The sequence below is a fragment of the Neovison vison genome, chromosome 11 (assembly GCF_020171115.1).
Source record: "Neovison vison isolate M4711 chromosome 11, ASM_NN_V1, whole genome shotgun sequence".
NCBI lineage: Eukaryota > Metazoa > Chordata > Mammalia > Carnivora > Mustelidae > Neogale > Neogale vison.
In genome coordinates this window covers 210,303,052-210,323,087 of record NC_058101.1, presented here as the reverse complement: position 1 = coordinate 210,323,087, position 20,036 = coordinate 210,303,052, and the positions used below count along the sequence as shown (strand labels likewise).

General features: G+C 43.5%; 1 protein-coding gene and 1 non-coding gene across 2 annotated transcripts in view; one reads left to right on the top strand and one right to left on the bottom strand.

Moving 5' to 3' along the window:
* CSMD1 (CUB and Sushi multiple domains 1) overlaps positions 1 to 20,036 on the top strand; it is a 732,674-nt gene that overhangs the window by 92,122 nt on the left and 620,516 nt on the right. The gene's annotated exons all lie outside the window — the stretch shown is intronic.
* Positions 2,130 to 2,235, bottom strand: LOC122890745. Its single transcript, XR_006381173.1, has one exon. It is a non-coding gene; the product is annotated as a U6 spliceosomal RNA (small nuclear RNA).

Sequence of the window (20,036 nt, the reverse complement as noted above, 5' to 3'; positions counted from 1 at the left end):
TCCCAACATATGTATGCCCTCTAATGTCAGGAGAGGAGGATCAAAGTCATCCATTACCCCGATGCTTTGCATCGTTGATGGTCTAATGCCAGTGTCACTTTCTCCGAATTGGCCAGAGTAGAAGCAGGAAGCCTGTAATTGATGAAGCCAGTGTCTGTTATGTGCCGTGTCCTTTCCATCCTCTTTATATCCAATTCCCGGTGCCGTGCCTCACTCAAAACAAGTGGTTAGTTAATACCTGTCGAATGGATAAATCATACAACTAATGGGCATGTCAATGAACAAGCGATGTTTCTAATAGGTCATGATTTTCATGTCCCTGAATATGGTCATTCAAGTTGTCTTCCCCTCTGCTTCCTGAAAACTCAATTTTCCTTTGCTCAAGATTTGTGACCTTGGGGCTGTCACTGTCAATATTTGGTTGGGGGAAAATCATTGGTTGAATGAATGAAGGAAGTACAAATAAGTGTTTTATCAGGATGCACGTGGCAATGCTGTGCCTTGCCCAGTCAAGCCCTCCCAGCTGAGAAATGTTCTGAAAAATGGGGCCAGAAAGGAGATCACTGGTTATGCAAAGAGGCAAAGTGATAGTAAACTAAAAAAAAAGTGAAGAAAACACAGAAGAAAAAGTTTTACTTCAAATTGTGTAATCTGCTATCTTAAATCTTAGTTGTTGTTGTTTTTAAGTTGTGTTTCCAACTCCTCAACTTTTGCTCATTTGCTCATATCTATTTATCTAACCATTCTGACTTTGAGGAATAATTACCAATTCTTCTGTTCAAAATGGCTTCCGCAAACATATGTGCATTAGGGTCAGTCCTTAGTCTTTGAAGAAAGGTTACCGTCAACTTCAAACGTATGGATTCCGTTGAATGAAACATTTTCAGTGAAAGTCTATGCTAGTCTGTTTCATGAGGGTTCCGTGCCCCACCTGCAGTTATCATGCCTTCAAGAGCTACGACAGTGAGAAAGTACAATTCAGGGCACCATTGTGATGAAGGCTGGTCGGTATCCGAGCAGTGTGACCGTGGTATCTGCAGGTCTGCAGTGTGCCCTGGGATTTCTGTTCCCATGACTGCCCAGGCTAAGTGCTCCCTAACGGACACTCCCCAGAGCTCCTCTCTTCTTTTATGTGAAGAGCTGTTGATCCTCGAGAACTCAGTGCAGATAGGACCTTGTCCTGAAAGCTTTCTCTTACCCCAGTCTGGTTAAAGGTCTGGGTCTTCAGAGCAGCCTGAACAAAGACAGATTTTTCTGTGCACTCCTCTGTTCCTCCCTGACCTCATCCCTAACATCCTCTCTCACTGGGCTCCACCACAATTTCCCCGACACATGGCACACAAGATGGTACCCAAAACCTTCACTCTCCTCTTACACACGCTTTATTTCTCTTGTAGCACACATCATCTGATGGATCATGGGATATATTTATATACATATTAATATACATCAGTATAAGAGCTAATGTGTGTGTGTATATCCTATCTCTGCCCGTATCTCTAATCTGCACACTGGTCTGTCTCCTCACCAGAACGTGAGTACACGGAAAAGCCCCGACACAACACGCCTCTATTTCCCAGTGTCTGTAGGATTGCCGAACTCTCACCAATCACTCAATGGTTGTTTCAAGAATGAAGACATGAAATGATCTGAGCCCTTTCAGGACTGTGTAGTATTTATCTGTTTGCTACAGTCTGGGTTCTTAACAATTAGACTATTCACTTTATTTCCATATCTTTTACACCTAGGAAAGCACATGGAATGCTGCACACATTTAAGAGTTTCTTATTATTATCATTATAATGTATTTTTATATAATTTTTATAATTTATATAATTTTTTAAAGAGGCTCCACACCCAGTGTGGGGCTCAAACTGAAGACCCTGGGATCAAGAGTTTTGTGCTCTACTGACTGAGCCAGCCAGGTGCTCCCAAGAATTGCTTGTGAATACATGTGCTGGGCATGCTGGTCATATATATGTTAATAGCAACAATTAATCATGATCTTATCTTTATCAAATGACACTCTGAATTAAAATAGTGACATTAAAGTCACACATAAAGCTTTATAATCAATTTTTAAAATTGCATTGAATATATCCTTAATTTTTTTGTGAGATATATTTGACAAAAACAGGAGCCTTTTTCCAAATTTGGGTGTCATCCTTGTGCAGAAACCATTCTAATTTTCCCTGTACTGTTCCAGTTTCAAGATAGTACGACTGAGCACTGATAGGAACCTTCAAGTAGCAAATATACATATTTATATCATTTACGTTATATTTGAAGCATATTCTTATGTCACTTCTAATGAGCTCCAGAGAGACGAGGGTAGGATGACACTAAAGAAACACAAGGCATAGAACTGGAGCCCTTTCCAGTGTGGGTCAAACAAAGACAAATCATCAGAAAACCACCGCTGAATTCAGCAACAGTTGAGGAGGTCAGTCTGAGTCTCTGATCTTCAAAGCATTTCTAAGGTTGTGCTGAGGAACAGTCTGGGTCTCAAGCTGCCTCCTTCCATGAATACTTGACTATATTTTAGCGCTTACTTTAATTCATTTTATATTGAGTGAATTTAATGCTTTGAGACATGTCATTGTGCGTTTATCCCAGTTAAGTGGAATTTTTCAGTATTTTTCCCAGGAGTTATTTAGAAGTCCACTGAGTCAACTATTTGATTAAAATTAAGTTGATAACAAAGAATCCTAATCCTGATTATTTTTCTGATAAATTATACTTTATTTGGTCAAACCAATACCTAAGTTAGAGATATACAAAACTATATATTGTAGCAGTAATTTTAAATGTATTGGTTAATATTCAGGAGGTAAAATTCCTTATCAAATAGAAACATTCATATTATAATGATTGTTAATCCTTGAGATTGTATACATTTCTTGGGTGTCATTTAAAAATCAGTCAGGTGGGTGGTGTGTGTGTGTATGTGTGTGTGTGTATGGTGTGTGTGTATACAAAGAACTCAAACACCTTTAAATATACATATTTAATTCCTTGATGCACAGGTAGACAAACAGAGTAGTATTTTAATGGATTTTTTTCATGTCATTGGAATTCAGTCTGAAGAGTGGTTGGTATGTTGCCTTAGTGATAAACTCTTAACTATTTTAATCCTGATCGTCTTGATAAGTGCTGTGGATAGTTCTAAGACTGTTTGACTGTGTCCCCTGTTTTAAATGTTAATCTGGACATTTTAATTAGGAATCTGTATTCAACACCATGATGACACAAAAGGCCAGCCATTTATAGCATCTGGGTATAATGGAAAGGAGAGAAAATGCTCCTGATTTTCATGGTATCACTGAAATGGTGTGGTGACAGCTGAAATAATGCAAGACAGGTGAAAATCCAGATTTCTTATCCTACTTGCTTTCCCTCATGGGAAAAAAATGATCCTTTTGACCCGCCATCAATATGACATCCCCATGAAGTATTTTAGAGGTCCTGTACATGTTAATACTGAGTTAGTGGTGCTTCCTTACCAATTTCCATTTTATCTAAAATAACATGGTTTGGGGGTAGACTTGGTTCAGATGATTAAAATGGAACAGGAGCAGAAAAGCCTTCCTTGTATAATGACAAAAGTTGTAATTTTGAGACAAAAATTTGGGTTCACTACCTTGTCTGACTGTTGGAGATTTATACTCTGCTTCAGGAAGCTTGTGGAAGCTCCCGTCTCCGTGACGATGACACGTACATCTGAACCTCATCCTTCTCGTGTGTCTGACCATGCATCCTTTCACTACGTACAGGAAACTTTTGCTTAAATATCTCTTTGTCACATCCAACTTGTCCTGTCCCAGCCTGAACATAGGACCTTCACCTGAGACAAGGGTCTTCTCGTTTGCAAATTTCCTTGTCTTCCCGCAGTATCGGGAGTGTCTCACTGCGTGGAGAAAGCCCTCTTTAGTCTTCCTTTAACAAACCATTCCTTTCCCTGCGCTGGTCATTCCGTTCTGTCTGCGTCGAGGATAGGAGTGTCTCAGCCGCTCTTCCTGCTCCCTGTCCTCCTCCTCTTCTAAGGATGCTGCTGGTCCCGGCCCGCATCACCCGCACCTCTGTAGACTCTAATCTTCCTCATGGACTTTTTTCCCCTTTATGTTCCACCCTTTTTCCTTTATCACTGTTTCTGACAAATAAAGTGGAGTCTTGATATTCAACTGTTTAAGTTAAAGAGAAATGGACAGAAAAAGAGAGACACAGAGAGAGTATTTAAATAAGTCAAACGATTTTCAGAGTTCGAGGTGCAGACTGGTTTCCTGCGTAAGCGGATGCCGTGGTGAGCCTGAGGACAACAGCGCGACCCCCCCTCCTCCCGCCGGGCAGTAGTTGGTGAGGCTGTATTTCCTAAACTCGCTGTTAATCCCACGCTGATTTAGACTGGACACATTTTTTTTTTTTAAACTTCATGCAGTATCTTTGGAGCCTCACTCTTGTATTCTAGCAATGTCTCATTAAGCATGTTCCTACCTTGCTTAAACACAGCTACAAAACAGTTCTTTTTCAGTATTTGCAGCCACGTGGAGTAAAAATTCTTCTGCTTGTCCGTGAAGGTTTTCTTCTCTCATCAAGTGTGCTCTCTCCCGCAGCCTCTGGACACGGCATCCCCATCTGCTCTGTTCTCCCGGGCATAATACTCTCCATCTCTAGGGACATGCTGCCTTCCCCCTCTAGGCTGCGGACCCTGCACGGTCTTCAGGACTCATCTAGAGCATTGCTCACTTTGGAAAGCCTGTTACCTCCCGTCCCGTCTCTGTTTTCTCTTCTCCGGCTGTGGTGGTCGCCACAAACACAGACGAGCCCAGGGGCTAACCATGTGGACTTTGATCATGTCCCTCAGCTCCGTGTGGCTGGTCTTGCCTCACTGTCTCCAGGAGCTTCTGTACATGGGAAGTAGACTTGCATACGAAAATGTCTGCCCTTGAGTCTTAACCAAGTCGGTCACACACTGGCTCCATCAGCGAGAACTAAGAAAAAGCCACCTGAGCCACACCTCAGTGTGCAGACGCATCCCAACCTGTGTGTTTGCTGGGATGATCTAACAGCCACCGTGAGAACGGCCCTCAGTGCCCTGTCAGCCTCTCTGGGTCAGGCACCGTGATGGCCGGTGTTCGCTCAGGCATCCCACGGGAGGAGCATTCCTCCTGCTGTGACCGTCCCCACGCGACAGGTGGGGAAACAGAGGAACACAGAGGTCAATGAACGTGTACAAGATTCCCAGCTTAGGTGAGGCGTGGAGGAGGAGCCAGTCTCGTGGTCAAATCGAGGCAATGCCGGGGCAAGAATTTTACAAGCTGACAGCGTCAGGCACATACATGACCAGCACGTCTTATTTCTGGGCCAGTGGTGGAGCACACAGTCAGTACCGGGTGAAACCCGACGGTTAGAGCGGTGTGGTTCAAAATGAGCAATGTGAGATTCGATTCCGTTCTTATGAGTGTGGAGTTACTGCTCTTCCTCCGGGTTACACCATCAGGATCTGCTCCTGCTTCAAACTTTCATTTTCATATTTCAGATTCATATACATTATTTCTCTAAAGAAGTTAAGATTTTATAGTCCATTTGGGAATGTTATTTTATGCCCTATGATTTTACTCCCTAGTTATATAGCATATTGAGAATTCATTATATTTACTGATTGTTTTTCATAAAGGTGTTAAGGGAATTAATATAACAGAGTTTATAACAGAGTTTGAAATGGATTTGAGCTTCTTTGAAAAGCCCATCCTGTTCATAAAAACATTATTTTCTTATCTGCTTTACAACCTCACCACTGTCGTTCTCTTACAGTGGGAGACCCCAAAGGGATCAACTCATAGTTAGTTCCATTGTGCAGAGAAGAAAAAATAGGGCTACCCAGGGGTGGTTGATAAAGGGAATACTCCCATGGCTTAGGCTTCTCTTTGTGTGGGCTACAGATTTGAAAAGTAAATGGAGTTCTTGATAATCATAGAGTAATTCTAGACACTGAGGCAAATTACATGTGCTCTAAGTTAAAAAAAAAAAAAATGTCATCAGGGCAAAGGGTACTTAACTAGAGCACCGAGGCTGAAATCAATTTTTCCTTTTTGTAACGACAAGAACATCATTTATCAACAGAGGTGATCATACTTAGAATTTACTACTATTTGTTATCAGTTGTTCCAAAGGCCTTGGAGTAAATATACATGATTTTACTTCCCAGAGCCTGGTGCCAGGCCACAGGAAACAATTTTGCATTTTCGTTCTGATTTCTTGGACATGCAGCAAGTAATACTTAATTTCAGGAATTTGTGCTATTTATATAAATTTTTCTGAAATACTTATATTAGCATTGAGAAAATTAGACTCATTTCTAGTACAGGTGACCCCTGAACCCCTGACTGTAAGTAGACTCTTCATTTACAGAAGAGTTAAGTGGTCCACTTGTACACAGGTTTTTCAATAAATAAGCACAGTATTATAAAGGTATCTTCTCTTCTTTATGATTTCCTTCATAACATGTTTTCCTCGAGTTTATAAGAATGTGGCATTTAATACATAGAACATGCAAATAGGTATTGATCGACTCTTTGTGTTATTGGTAAGGGTTCCAATCAACAGTAGCCTAGTAAGAGGTTGAAAAAGCCAAAGTGATCCGTGATTTTCAGCCCTGCGGGAGTCAGCGTCCCTAACCCCTGCGTAGTTCAAAGGTCAGCTGTAGATGTGACCACTCCATGTTGAATTAGTGACAATCTTCTGAAGACCTAGCATTATTTTAAGTGAATGTGCTGTGAATATTAGGTCTTCGTGGCATATGAAACTTATACACACTACACATGCACACACTCTTTAAGAAAAATATTTTATTTATTTAGTGGACAGAGAGAGGGAGGGAGGGAGCACAAGCGGGGGGAACCGCAGAGAGAGAGGGAGAAGCAGGCTTCCTGCTGAGCCCGGAGCCCAGTGCGGGGCTGGAGTCCAGGAATCCGGAATCATGACCTGAGCCGAAGGCAGACGCTTAACCCAGTCAGCCACCCAGATGCTCCTGTTTTGTTTTGTTTTTTGTTTGTTCGTTTGTTTTTGGTTTCTTTCTCTTTGCTTGTTTAATTCTTGTTCTTTTTTTCAAATGTTTAGTCTTCTACAGATCTTCGATACAATGAGGATACAATTTACCATCAATTTATTACAGACATTGTGAGCAAGGGTCCAAGAAAAAGTCCGGGAAGGTCAGGGGGTCCTCAGTGGGGTCTTGGTGGACCAGCGTTACCCCGGCAGCAGCTTGGAAACTGGGCTTCTTGTAGGGGACCTGGGAGCCCGAGTGTTCAGTGGGGTGTGCCCTGGGCTCAGAGCCCAGTCTGCATGGCCATGGAAAGGGGGAGTTTTGAGAAGGGAAGCTGAGACACTTAACAACTGGGTAGCAGCGGACAATGGGCTGCGGTGATCATTTGACCCACTTAGAATTGTTTTCCTTTCTTTTATTGGTTCATTTTCTCCACACACAATGGTATGAAGACGTCCAAAGCAGGGACAATGCTTGCTTAATGGCCAGATGCTAGGGTAGGGGTGCCTGTTTTCATGAAACGACATCATCACAACGTTTTTATGAGCCCTGGACAGGACGTCTGGGCGGCTCAGTTGGTTGAGTGTCTGGGTCTTGGGTTTGGCTCACGGACTCAGGGTCGTGAGTTCGAGTTTCCCACTGAGCTCAGCGTTGGGCGTGGAGCCCACTTGGGGTTTTCTCCTTCCCTCTGTCCCTCCCCATCGCTAAAGGAAATAAGTAAATCTTAGAAAGAAGAAAAGCCTGAAGGCAAAATTTTTCCCTCAGTACACGGATGTCGGGTGGTTTTACTCCAGCTCGTGGCCGACTGACGCTTCTATACTTGATCGCTTCTTTTTCTTTTAAGAGTAAGTTTTATTTACTATATGCAGGTTCATATGACATAGATTTTAAAGAGTCAAAACATGCTTTTAGAGATTTTATTTATTTATTTGACAAAGAGAGTGAGAGAGAGCTCAAGCACAGGGGGCATCGGAAGGAGAGGGAAGGGCAGGCTCCCCGCTGAGCGGAGAGCCCCACGCAGCACTCGATCCCGGGACCCTGGGATCATGACCTGAGCCGAAGGCAGAGGCTGCACTGACTGAGCCACCCAGATGCCCCAAGTGTCAAAACATTTTTACAGAAGAGTTAAAATGAAAGACAATACTAGACTGTAAGTAGACACACACCAAAGAAGAAAGAAAGAAGGAAGCATAAACACGTAAACCTTTAAGCATTTTATCTGTAAGTAAGGATACCTGTCTTCATGCCAGTTTAAGAAGGGTCACTCTGGTTCCAGAGTTTGCTCCCTTTCTTTGCCAAATGGTTTCCACTGACTCCGGGAGAGTCAGGTGGAGGAGGAGCCATCTTTACTGCAGCCTAGGAGACTACCCCCGTCTGGTCCCCAGCCACTCTGGTTCCCCCACCAAGGGCTCACCGGCTGTCCCAGCAGCACTAACCGCTGTCGGTGCCTCGAAATGTAGAGGGATATAGATGGTCCTTCTTGACTGGTGGTTTCTCCTCATGTCCTCCCTCTTAGGAAACAATCTTTCCTTGCCCAGGTAATAGCAACATGTTCTTTTTTTCTGTTTTTAGAGGGGGAGGGGCAGAGAGAGGGGGGAATGTCAGGCAGATTCCATGACAAGCATGGAGCCTGATCTAGATATTGATCTCATGACCCTGGGATCATGACCTGAGCCCAAGTCGAGAGTCTGAACCTTAACCAGCTGAGCCACCCAGGCGCCAACCCACAGCATGTTACTTTTTAAAATGCTTTTTCCAGTATCACAAGATTGAGGTAAAAGGATCATGAAACCCTGTGTACTCATCACCCCGCTTCCATAATTCCCAACATCTTACCAACTGCAATTTAAGAATAGAGTGTTCTAAAGCAAATCACAGATATACTGTTCCACCCAGAAATCCATGTCTCTAAGCAATACTTTTTTTTAAAGCTGTACTTATTTATTTTAGGGAGAAAGAAGGAGCGTGAGCCATGAGTGGGGGGAGGGGCAGACGGAGAGAGAAAGAATGTGGAGCAGGTTCCCCGCGGAGTGTGAGCCCAGGGATCCCACAGCTCAGATCCTGACCTGAGCCGGAACGGAGAGTCTGAGGCTTAACTGACTGAGTCTCCCAGGAGCTCCTCTAAGAAAGTCTTCAGAAACTTACCTACAACAGCATCATTGTACTTAGGACAAGTAATGTTTATTATTACATAATATCCATGACACATTTTTTGGTTGTCTCAAAAATATCTTGAGACATCAATCTATTCAAATTGGATTCAAATGAGTTCTACTCATTTGCATTTGGTTTTTACATCTTTACGACCCGTTGAGTCTATCAGTCTTCTCCTCTCTCTCCCTCTTACTACTTACGTGTTGCGGAGGAAGGGTCATTTGTCCCATTAAATACGTCCCATTCTGGACCAGTCTGATGGCAATCTCTCTGGTCATTGTGTTCCTGTCTCCTTTATTTCCTAAAAGTTGATAGTTCTATCTAGGGACTAACTTGACAAAAGACGTGTGCGTGTGTGTGTGTGTGCATGTGCGTGTGTGCGTGTGTGCGAGAAAACCCTCCATGATTGTCCTGCGTACTTCCTATCTGCTCTATTTCCAGAACCGATCGTGCTCCTCCTCGTAATGGTGGTGTGGATCGGGGCTCAGGACGGTTAGTACAGACGCTCCATTACGGTTTTCTCTACCAGCACCGACCTAGTGGGCGGATACCTCACGGAACATTCTCACCTTGTCCAAGGGCCCACCCAGTAATGTGCTTTGTCCACTTGCGCTAAATCCATCAGGCAGAGCCCCAGGAGATTTTCAGCCAGTGTCGTTTCCCTTTGCTCTCCGGACTTCTGGAGAACATATGGATCGGGCCCCGGGAACATCAGTCTCTCCTGCAACTAAGGAGACCGGACGCCTCACTTGAGACACCAAGCCCAAAAAGAAGGAGGTCTTCTCCCATTGCCCCCACATCAGACTCTGTAAAGCATGTTCAATTTTGCCAATCATGGAGATAATATTGGGTCATATATCCTTCCAAAAATCATGCTTGCCATCTTTTGCCAGTGTGCTGAAATTCCTGTGTGTCACAGTCACTGGAAGACATTCTCGTGCAAGAGCCTGAGTCCGCATGATGTGCGCGCACCCCCCCCCATAAAAAAGCTAGGGTACAGTGAAGGACACTGGGCGGAGGCTCTCAGGGATGTGAGATTTGGGGGGGTGATGTGAATGCCTACGATACCCACCTCTGCCACTTGGTTCAGAGAAACTTCTCATACTGCGTTAGCTGGATTGGGTCATTTTATTTTAATTTTTTTAAAAAAAGATTTTCTTTCTTTATTTGAGAGAAAGAATGAGAGATACCATGAGAGAGGGAGAAGGTCCGAGGGAGAAGCAGACTCCCCATGGAGCTGGGAGCCCGACGTGGGACTCGATCCTGGGACTCAGGGATTATAACCTGAGCTGAAGGCAGTCGCTCAACCAACTGAGCCGCCCAGGCACCCTGGATTGGGCCATTTTAACAAAATAGCTGAGACTGGGTGGCTTAAACAAGAGAAATGTATTTTCTCACAGTTCTGGACATGGGGAAGTCCACAGTCAAGATCCTGGCCAATTCTGTTAAGGGACAGGTAGCCCCTGCCTGCTCTGTCCTCACATGCAGAGAGAAGGTAAGAGCTCACCTACGTTTCCTCTTACAGGGACCCTAATGTGTTAGTGTCAGATCAGGGACCCGCTCTGAGAATGTCACTGAACCCTCACTACATTCTTACTGGCTCTATCTCCAGATTCAGTCCCATTCAGTGTATGAATGTTGGGAAGACACAGCTCAGCCCATGGCAGACCTGTGCAAATTTCAGCACCCACCGGGGACCCTTGCTGCCATCGGACTCGCTGCCTACCCGTGCTCGTCACGACCGTTACAGAAGTGAGCGCTGGCAAAGAACCTAGAACCCAGAACCTCACAGAGCACAGGGCACACTTCACCCACAATGGTGGGTCACAGTTGCAAACCAGGAGGGTGTTGTCACTCTAAATCTGACTCCTCATCGTCCAAGGGAACACAAATGCTTCCAGTCTGAGCAGTGATTGTGTTGGACACGGGTCACCTGCATCTGTTAGCTGCTATCTCGTAGCTCCTCATTCAAAATACAGTTGAAAATACTAAGATAAAATGCCAAACTAATCAAGTGGGATTTCATCGTTTGCTCTATTAATAGTTGCTTATTTTTCTCAGGGATATGCACTATGGTAGTTGTTTTGACCCTTTACAAAACCAGCCTTATTTGAAGTCATACAGTTTTATGTAAGGCTCATGAAAATAATCCGTTATATTATATGTTAGCAGAAAGAATATTTCTACTTTTTAAACTATATATAGCTTTACTTGCCTCATTCTTGAGTAAATATGACATAACACATTTAAGCCATAAAGTAAAAGTAGCATGCCTTTTCTTAGGCATTAATATAGTTTGATCTGATGTCTTATAAACATAAAACATCACAGAATAAGCATGCCCATTCACAGCAACTTTCTGAAATAAGAAAAGTAACCACATCACATATACCGTATTCCACAAAAATTTCTGCTGTTGTCAGCAAAGGCACATAGTTCAAAATCTTGGCAGTATTTGTTTGGAATAAAATGTCACATTGACTTCAAGGCTAGAAGTATATTTGCTAGAAGCAAAAAATAAAAAATAAAAAAATAAAAAAGGGCACTTATCGAGTATTCGCTGAATGTTTAAATTTTATTTTAAAGTGTCAGAGATGATGGGATGCCTGGGTGGCTCAGTTGGTTAAGCTGCTGTCTTCAAGTTGGGTCAGGATCCTGGGGTCCTGGGATCGAGTCCCGCATCGGGCTCCTTGCTCGGCAGGGAGCCTGCTTCTCTCTCTGCCTCTGCCTGTCTCTGCCTGCTTGTGTGCTCTCTCTCTCAATCTCTCGGACAGATAAATAAATAAAATCTTTAAAAAAATAAATAAATTGTCAGAGCCGGCACGTGTTGGGATGAGCACTGGGTGTTACACGCAACTGATGAGCCATTGAACACCACATCAAACACTAATGACGTAGTAGGTTGGCTAACTGAACATTACAAACAATAAATAAATTGTCCGAGACGTTTAAACCCTAAATTCTAATTACAGGAAAGCATACATGGTTTCGATGGTACTTCTAACCCTTATATATGTAGAGATTGATGTGGGAGCTTCGGATACAAGGTGGTAATCGTGAAGGCTTCCAGAGTTTCGAATGGGAAATGCTAATTTTCCATGAATTCAGTATTCTATGCGGCTGTGATCATCAAGTCGTCCGCACCCCTCCGAGCTTCTCTAACCCTCTGGGCACAAACCTGCCCGTCTACCAGCACCTGCGGTTCTCACCCTCCTCTTGTCCTCCCCGGACCCTCAGGTGAGCCGTGGGCTCGCAGAGGAGGGGGCGGTGCTTTCCTTCTTGCGGAGAGTCAAGGGCAGAGCTGGTGTGAATAAGTGTGGCATGAGCTCATTAATCCCATGTTTGTTTTTTATATTTTGGTCTCTTTCTGGTGGCCCTCTCTGTTGTTCGCACAGGGCCTTCCCTAGGCGGCCACTCCCAAGGATCCATTTCCTTAGGAACTGCAGTTTGGGTATTAACCCAAATGTTTGGATCATTGCAGAATTCCCCTGGGTGTCCAGGTCTGCTGGAGGCCCCTGGGCTCCCAGGTGCGGCAGGCCTGTCTGGCTTGGCCTCTCTGCTCTGTTTATCCTCTTTCCCAAATGCCTGTGGTCCCTAGAAATCTCAGTTTTAGGTTAGTACGTTAATGCTCCATTTCTTCTCTATTTTCCTGCTTTCAGAGATTGTCTTGGAAGGAATACTCTAGGACCTAAAGTGGCTAAAACAACAGAGATTTGTTTCTCTTAACGTCAAGAAGTCTAAAGATAGGGATCCCGAGATCCCTAAATGGTGCAAATACATCAAGCTTCTGGGTCGATTTCAGAAGCACTTTTCTTGGCTTGCACCTCCTCCGGGAGGCCCTGTCCTCCCAAGACAATGTCTAGGGCAGTGAGAGAGGGCTGGGGACTCATCATGGGGGAGCATCAGTCCAAGATACACCCCCACAGACTTTTCTACCTGTTGGACTTGCCGTGATAGGGTGATATGCCCACATCCTAGAAACTGCCTGCTGGCTGGCAAACTGAGTCTGCGATGTCTAAAGCCTTTGTTACAGGGGAACACCTGCACCAGCACGAGGAAACGTGGCAAAGCCTCCAGGTAACGACCCAAACTCCCCACTCTCTGCTTTTACTTGAGCTCATGCAAATTATTTTCAAGATGAGGATGGTGAAGCTTGCCCTATTGCCTAGTCAGTGCGTTCAGTGCAGACTTCTCTGCACCTCTTGGAGAGCTCAGAAACCTTGTGTCTCAGTGATCCGCAGAGAGCAGAAGAGGGAAGCGCATGCACAGCTCTTTGAATGAAAGCCTCTGCTTAGAAAGCTTTCCTGAGCAACAACGCTGTGCGGCTGCGCTCCAGCCTCCACAACCCCTGGCTCCATCGACACAGAACGTCCTGTGTCCAGAGCACTCACACCCGCCTTTCTCTTCCCTGTCCTGCTTCTCAGTGATGGCCATGCTGCTGTCCGCAGAACCCTTGCATTAGCTGGTTGGAAACATTCTCACTCGGGCTGCAGACATCCCCTTCCTCCCAAGGGCTTCCCTCCAACACGCTGAGTCCGTACACTTTGCACTCTTCTCAAAGCAAGTGTGCATGGACATTGTTCAAACGCAGCATGTTGTGTTTCCCAGAAGGATTTCCACCAACCCTGTGCAGGAAGAGGGATCCTGGACTAGGTACCAGAGCCCATTGGTGCACCTGGTCCTTCCCCTTGTTCCTGGCATCACAGGGAGAAGGTTACCCCTGTCCTGCTCCCTCCTGAATTGAAGTCTGGTGCATCTTCCGTCCAGTCATCTCTCTCGGTTCAGTCTTGAAAATACTGAAGGATGTGGTTTTCTTTCTTGCTCTCAGAACCAGCCTCTTTTGCTTTCTAACATAGTAGCTAACTTCCTAACTGCAAGTTTATGCTAAGTTATTAATGATTTAGAAGGTGGAGGTACAGTAGAGGGGTGTGTGTGCGCGTTTTATACTTTCCACTTAATCAACTGGCAGGATTAACTGTCTCCTTTGTTTTTTTATTACTATGTACCGTTAGCCACTGAATAGTACATCATTAGTTTTTGATGTAGTGTTCAATGACTCATTAGTTACGTGTAACACACAGAGCTCATTGATGCCTCCTGCCTCAGACACCCGCAGGCTGGGCTCTCCCCACCGGGGGCTCCTCCCATGACCTCGTTCTCTTGGGTTACGCAACAGGTGTGTGGCAGGCTACTCCAGAATTAAAGGTGTGTTTGTATCACAGCTAGTATAGCAGTGTCATTTGCCACCATAATTATTTAATTTTAACAAATATTATATAAGCCAATGAAATATGAGTTTAAAAAAGAGAGCTAGCATATTTATAGAAAAATAGCTAAAAATAAAAATTACTCTCAAGTTAGCTGTAGACAAGATGACCGCGAGCTCTCGTCTCTGAGTGGAACTTCTTCAAGGACGGGAGGGTAGTGCATTCAGTTGCTCACCTTCTAGCAATCAAAAACTGACTGTTTCAGATGAAAACTGATGAGTAATTTATTTTATTGTTATTATATTTTTTTTAAAGCTCTTGTCTGTGAACCAGTACTCAAAAGAAAAGGGTTAACGTTAGAACTTAAGTTTGAACCATTCATGTACATTTTCACGTGTGTAGTGAAAGTGAACTGGTCAGACGAAATACAGGCCATCTTTTATGATTTCTCTCTTTAATTGATTTTTTTAATCTGAAGGAAATAAAAAGGCAGGAGAGCATTACTGTGTCAGTGCCCGTACACGTGGCATTTATAATTTGAGAAAGGCATCAAGATCACAAGATGGTCATTGCCAGACCCGAGGCTCAGGGGCTGTCTGTGTGGAGGCCAGGTCGTATCTCCCAGTTCGCAGAGAGCCCGCCCTCCCTGCGCATCACGAGTACGGGTGGGAAGCAGGGCTAGTGGGGTGGGGGAGCGCGCATGCTGTACGGACTCCAGCCATTGCGAGGCTCTGGGTCAACTGGTACACCTGTTGAGAATACCCTGAGTCCTGTGTCTTTCTGCTCAAGGACCACAACTTTCTGTCACCTGCTGGGATGCCCTGTGCCCCCTGTGTTTGCTCTGACCTAGGACTCAGCCATTCTTGCTTGGTTTTCCTTGGATGGATCTCTCACACCCAGCAAATCAAAGACTGACATGTTGAGAAAGATGTGTTGGTTCTCTGAGTATAAGCAGAGATTTAGCTTCTCTCTCGAACTACTCATACAATCATTACTAATTCATAATTTTCAATTTAATTTCTCTTAATATTGTAGATTTGGAGTTTTGTTTTCTCTTAACATTTTTAGAGTTTTATTTATTTTAGAGAGAGAGAGAAATAGAGAGAGCGGTCATGCATGTGTGAACAGGGGCAGTGGCAGAGGGAGAGGGAGAGAAAATCCTCACACGGACTCCCCGTTGAGCATGGGTCCAGATTTAGGGTTCACTCTTATCACCTTGAGATCATGACCTGAGCCCAAATCAAGAGCGGGACATTCAAACCACTGCACCATCCAGGCACCCCTGTTTACTCTTGATTTTTTCAAATGCTATTTACCTTTCTGTCTATAACATATCTTCCCTAAACACATACCCATATGTATATATACACATATATGTACACTTAACATTTATACACTCCTGTGATATGCATGCTTGATTTAAGCGAAAGATATTTCAACTTGTCAACAAATACTTATCTTTCCAAACAGCACTATGAAGTATTACATAATTTTATAAATCTTTATATTTCTGTTACCTCTAAGTTTTGGCTAGTAATGCCATTTTAAATCAGCACCCATAAGGTATACAGTTCAGTCAAACTGAAGACGGGTACACAGATGCTAAAACTGAAAACGATGTGTGTGTGTGTCTGTGTGTGTGTGCATGTGTGTGTGTGTGTTCATGCATGTGTGTGCGTGTGTGTGTGTGTGTGTGTGTGTGCACGCTATAGAGATGATTGGGAATGGGTGGTACCACAGCTTCCTGAAAACACCCGCTATTCTAACACAAATGAGACGTGATCATGGCCATTTCTGCCTCACTGGGTGTTATTTACTGCCCCCCCCCTTCCAGCGACAAGACTTTTCACATCAGTGATCCAGGTTCAGATCGTGTATTTTATGTGACAACTGTAGGCTGTCATGGGTGAAATGAAACTGTCGTTCTAGACAAGAGAGCAAGTGCTGGTTGTTACCAGGGATGCGGTCAGGGTGGAGACTGTCATTCCTGGGAACGAGGGTGAAAGTAAATATAGAATTAAATCTGTCGGTTGTGAATTGGTCATTAGACTTGTGTTACTGTGTAGGGATGGGTCATCTTCAGGACCCTGATGGGGCACTGCTGAGACATGGCTTACCCCTGGGGCTGTTGCTTTTCAAACTTGGCACACGAACGCTATTGCCTGTGCCGTGAAGAGGGGCCTCCCTGGGCTGGGTGGTCTACGGGGGGAGCAATCTAGAAGCACTATTAGCTCATCCTTTTAAAACACTGCTGGTATAAAGTGCTTTTGTTCTTACATAGGACAAAATATAAACAAGCAACCTGTAGACATAGATTAAGTTTGTGAAAATATGCTTTTAAACTTTGAAATTTATAACGTTTTTAGTTTTTCAGTTGATAAAGTACACCCATGGAGAAATGAAGCTTGACATTGACGAGGGTTTTAACACAGTTCTGTTTTCTGATAAAAACCCTTTTGGTATGTTTCGTATTGGTGAGAATTGCCCATACTGTGTAGTACTTTGAAGGTAGATCTACCAGGATTTCCAGTGGGTAAGCTTTAGGATAAACTGAGGCAAGAGTGACCAAGTGTTCTGGTCTAGCAAACAGAAAGATGCCGCCATTAGTGTGTGTGTGTTGTAGAGGTGATTGGGAATGGGTGGTACCACATTTTCCTGAAAACACCCACTATTCTAACACAAAGGAGATGTGATCATGGCCATTTCTGCATCTTTGGGTGTTCTTTGTGGAGGTATTTACTACAGGGATTGGACTCAGGTTGGAGGTATGAGAGTGGGGACACCAGAGGTTCTAGGCGCTTGTTAGATACCCAGAAGGAGGGCTGGGTCTTCAGCGGGATGGATGGAAGGGTTCCACGTTCAGGGGAGAGGTCAGGATTGGCGACCATCTGACTGTCACTGAAGCCATGAGGAGAGCCTGTGAGCTCCTTCTGGAGAAGGACTTGCACTTAGGAAGTGGAAGTGATGAAGAGGTCTCGTTGAGCCTTTGCTGCCCTTTCTCTGTGAGGCCGATAGATGGTTTGTCACTGCGAGCTATACTGGCGGAGTGATGGTGGTTTGCTCCTGTGTGTGCACAGCCAGCATCTCGGCCCTCGAATGACAGGCATCACATACATTTAGAGTAAGTGACAGCATCCATGAGCACAGAATGAGGCAAGGCAAGAGCCGGCGCAGGGCGAAGCCTCGTTAGCCCTCTGTTTCCAGCAGCTAAGCTGCAATTACCCACAAGGCACTCCGTTTGGCTTTACGTGTGGTCGGGTTTTTTTTTTTTTTTTTTTTTTTTTTTACCACAACGCAGTTTCAGTTAAAACATAGAAAACACTTGAAACTCAAGGTATAATTGCTTTTCTATTTCAATTTGGGACTCACTTATTCTTTGTAGTGTATTTTGTAAATTAAAATTATTTTTAAAAAATGCAAAATGCATCAGACTGCATGTGCCATGGAGGAAGCAGTCAGATAAATAGCATCAACTCAATGTGTACATAGGTTAAAAATTGATAAAACATCTAGAAAAAGGGGGACCTGTGTGGCTTAGTCAGTTAAGTGTCTAACTCTTGGTTTCAGCTCAGGTGATGATCTCAGGGTCCTAGGATCCAGCCCCACATCGCAGTCCCTGCTCCGTGCAGAGCCTGCCTCCCCTCCCTCTCTGCCCCTCTTCTTGCTCACGTATTCTTTCTCTTTCTCTAAAATCAATACATAAATCTTTTTTAGAAATCTAGAAAGATACTCTGACTTATTCAGCGACTTATATAGTGTGCCGTATGTTGATATCAGTGACCTGAATATCCCTGCTGGATTTTAACATCAGTTCTAGAAGTAGACATTTTGATTTCCTGTGACACAATGAAATATAGTTAGACTTGTAAGATTTTTTTTTCTTTTTATTACTCCAAGACTAATAATAAGTTTGAGATCCAGATTCAAGTTGCAGAATATATATATATATATATGGCAGAGAAGATACCAAAGGCCAATGGGAGCATGTCGTTGCCCAGACAGATTTGCTGAGACCTAAGGTTACATTGTAACCTGGATCTTACAATATTCCTCTTGACCATTTAGTGTGCTAGAGTCCCAGAAGGGAACAAGGAAAAACAGAAACAAAACCAAAAAACACCTGAGATTTCATTGGTGTTATTCTATTTACTCTCTGTACACTCTTGAGTGCCACATATTTTGGGAGCCTCAAGTGCCCAGCACAGATCTGGGCTTGTAGCAAGAGTTCTAAAAGTCAGAGCTGCTATTAGACTGGGTCATGTAGATGGGAACATAGTAACATTATGGATCAAGAGCAGCATCACACTTGAGCATAAGACGCCTGAAGAGAAATGGAATGGTTCTAACAGTATGCCACATAAAACCAACAAAAAACCACCTAAAGGTCATGTGTCCGTCGCGCCGAAACAGGTGCCAACACTCGGCCTGCTCCCAGAGCACTTTTTAGGCATTTGCTGCCACCATCTACGTCCAAGGTGGGTCCCTTTCTTGTGTTTGCATCTAGAAGGCTTTGAGGGGAAAGTCATTAAAATCCTTCGGGAAACCAAAACAAAATTCAAAAATGATTTTCTGTACTCTGAAACCAGAGGAAAAATAAGTCATTTACAACTCTCAGCTACATTTTCAGAAGCTCCAAATTCTTTAACCCTTGCTGCACTTTTTACAAGTGCTTCTGTCCCTCAACAAAGCAGGTATTCAGGTATGAAAATCTGAGTCTGAATAATTCCCTGTCATAACTACAACGTTGGTTAACATTGCAGTAAGTAGTGTTTTAGAAAGGAAGTTTTCAGGACCGTTTGAGCTATATAACTTTAGGAAAATGAAGAATTGCAAAATAAAAGGAGATTACTTCTCTAACATAGCTATATGTAAGTTTGTTTCTATTTTTTTAATTAATTAATTTATATACATTCTGTTTCTACACGCTGAAAATTAACAGTTTGCCCACATTCATCCATAATCTCCAAAATACTTCAGGAAAAAAAAATACCACCTCACAAGGCCTTAAAGAATATAGTTGTTATGTACATTTTAATACATTTGAAAAGTAACATATTACAGTAAAAGAATATCTACATGACAAAACAATACTTACATAAACATCACACCTTTGTAATGGGATATTTACCTTCTAATGTATTTACCTGTAATATTTTTCAAAGTAAATGATCATTTTGGTACAGCTCTGTAAGAACATTTTTGTGTATTATAATGTAAAAATGTTAATGTTTGATTAGGTGCCTCTGAGGCTTCTGGGGGTTACCCACTGTGCAGCAAACGACAGCTGACAATGAAATGAACCACAACTGGACACTAATGAAGAAGAAACGCCATACGAATTTTTAGAGGGGAAAATACTGCATTATTAAATAGCCTCCACAGGCAGATGTTAGCGGGTACGAAGTGCAGCAAAAGTACCAGTGTTTTTCAGGAATAAAAGCTCTTTGCAGTTCCCAAGCTCAGGTGACAGAAAGACATTAGTATCCCATCCGGAAACTTGGGGAATTGTTGTAATGAATGTCACAGAACATTAGCTAGGTTGGCAGACTGCATTCCCCTAGTACTTCTGAAGTACAGATACGCAAACTCGTCCACACTAACGTGATCTTTTTTAATAGAAACTTAATCGTAAG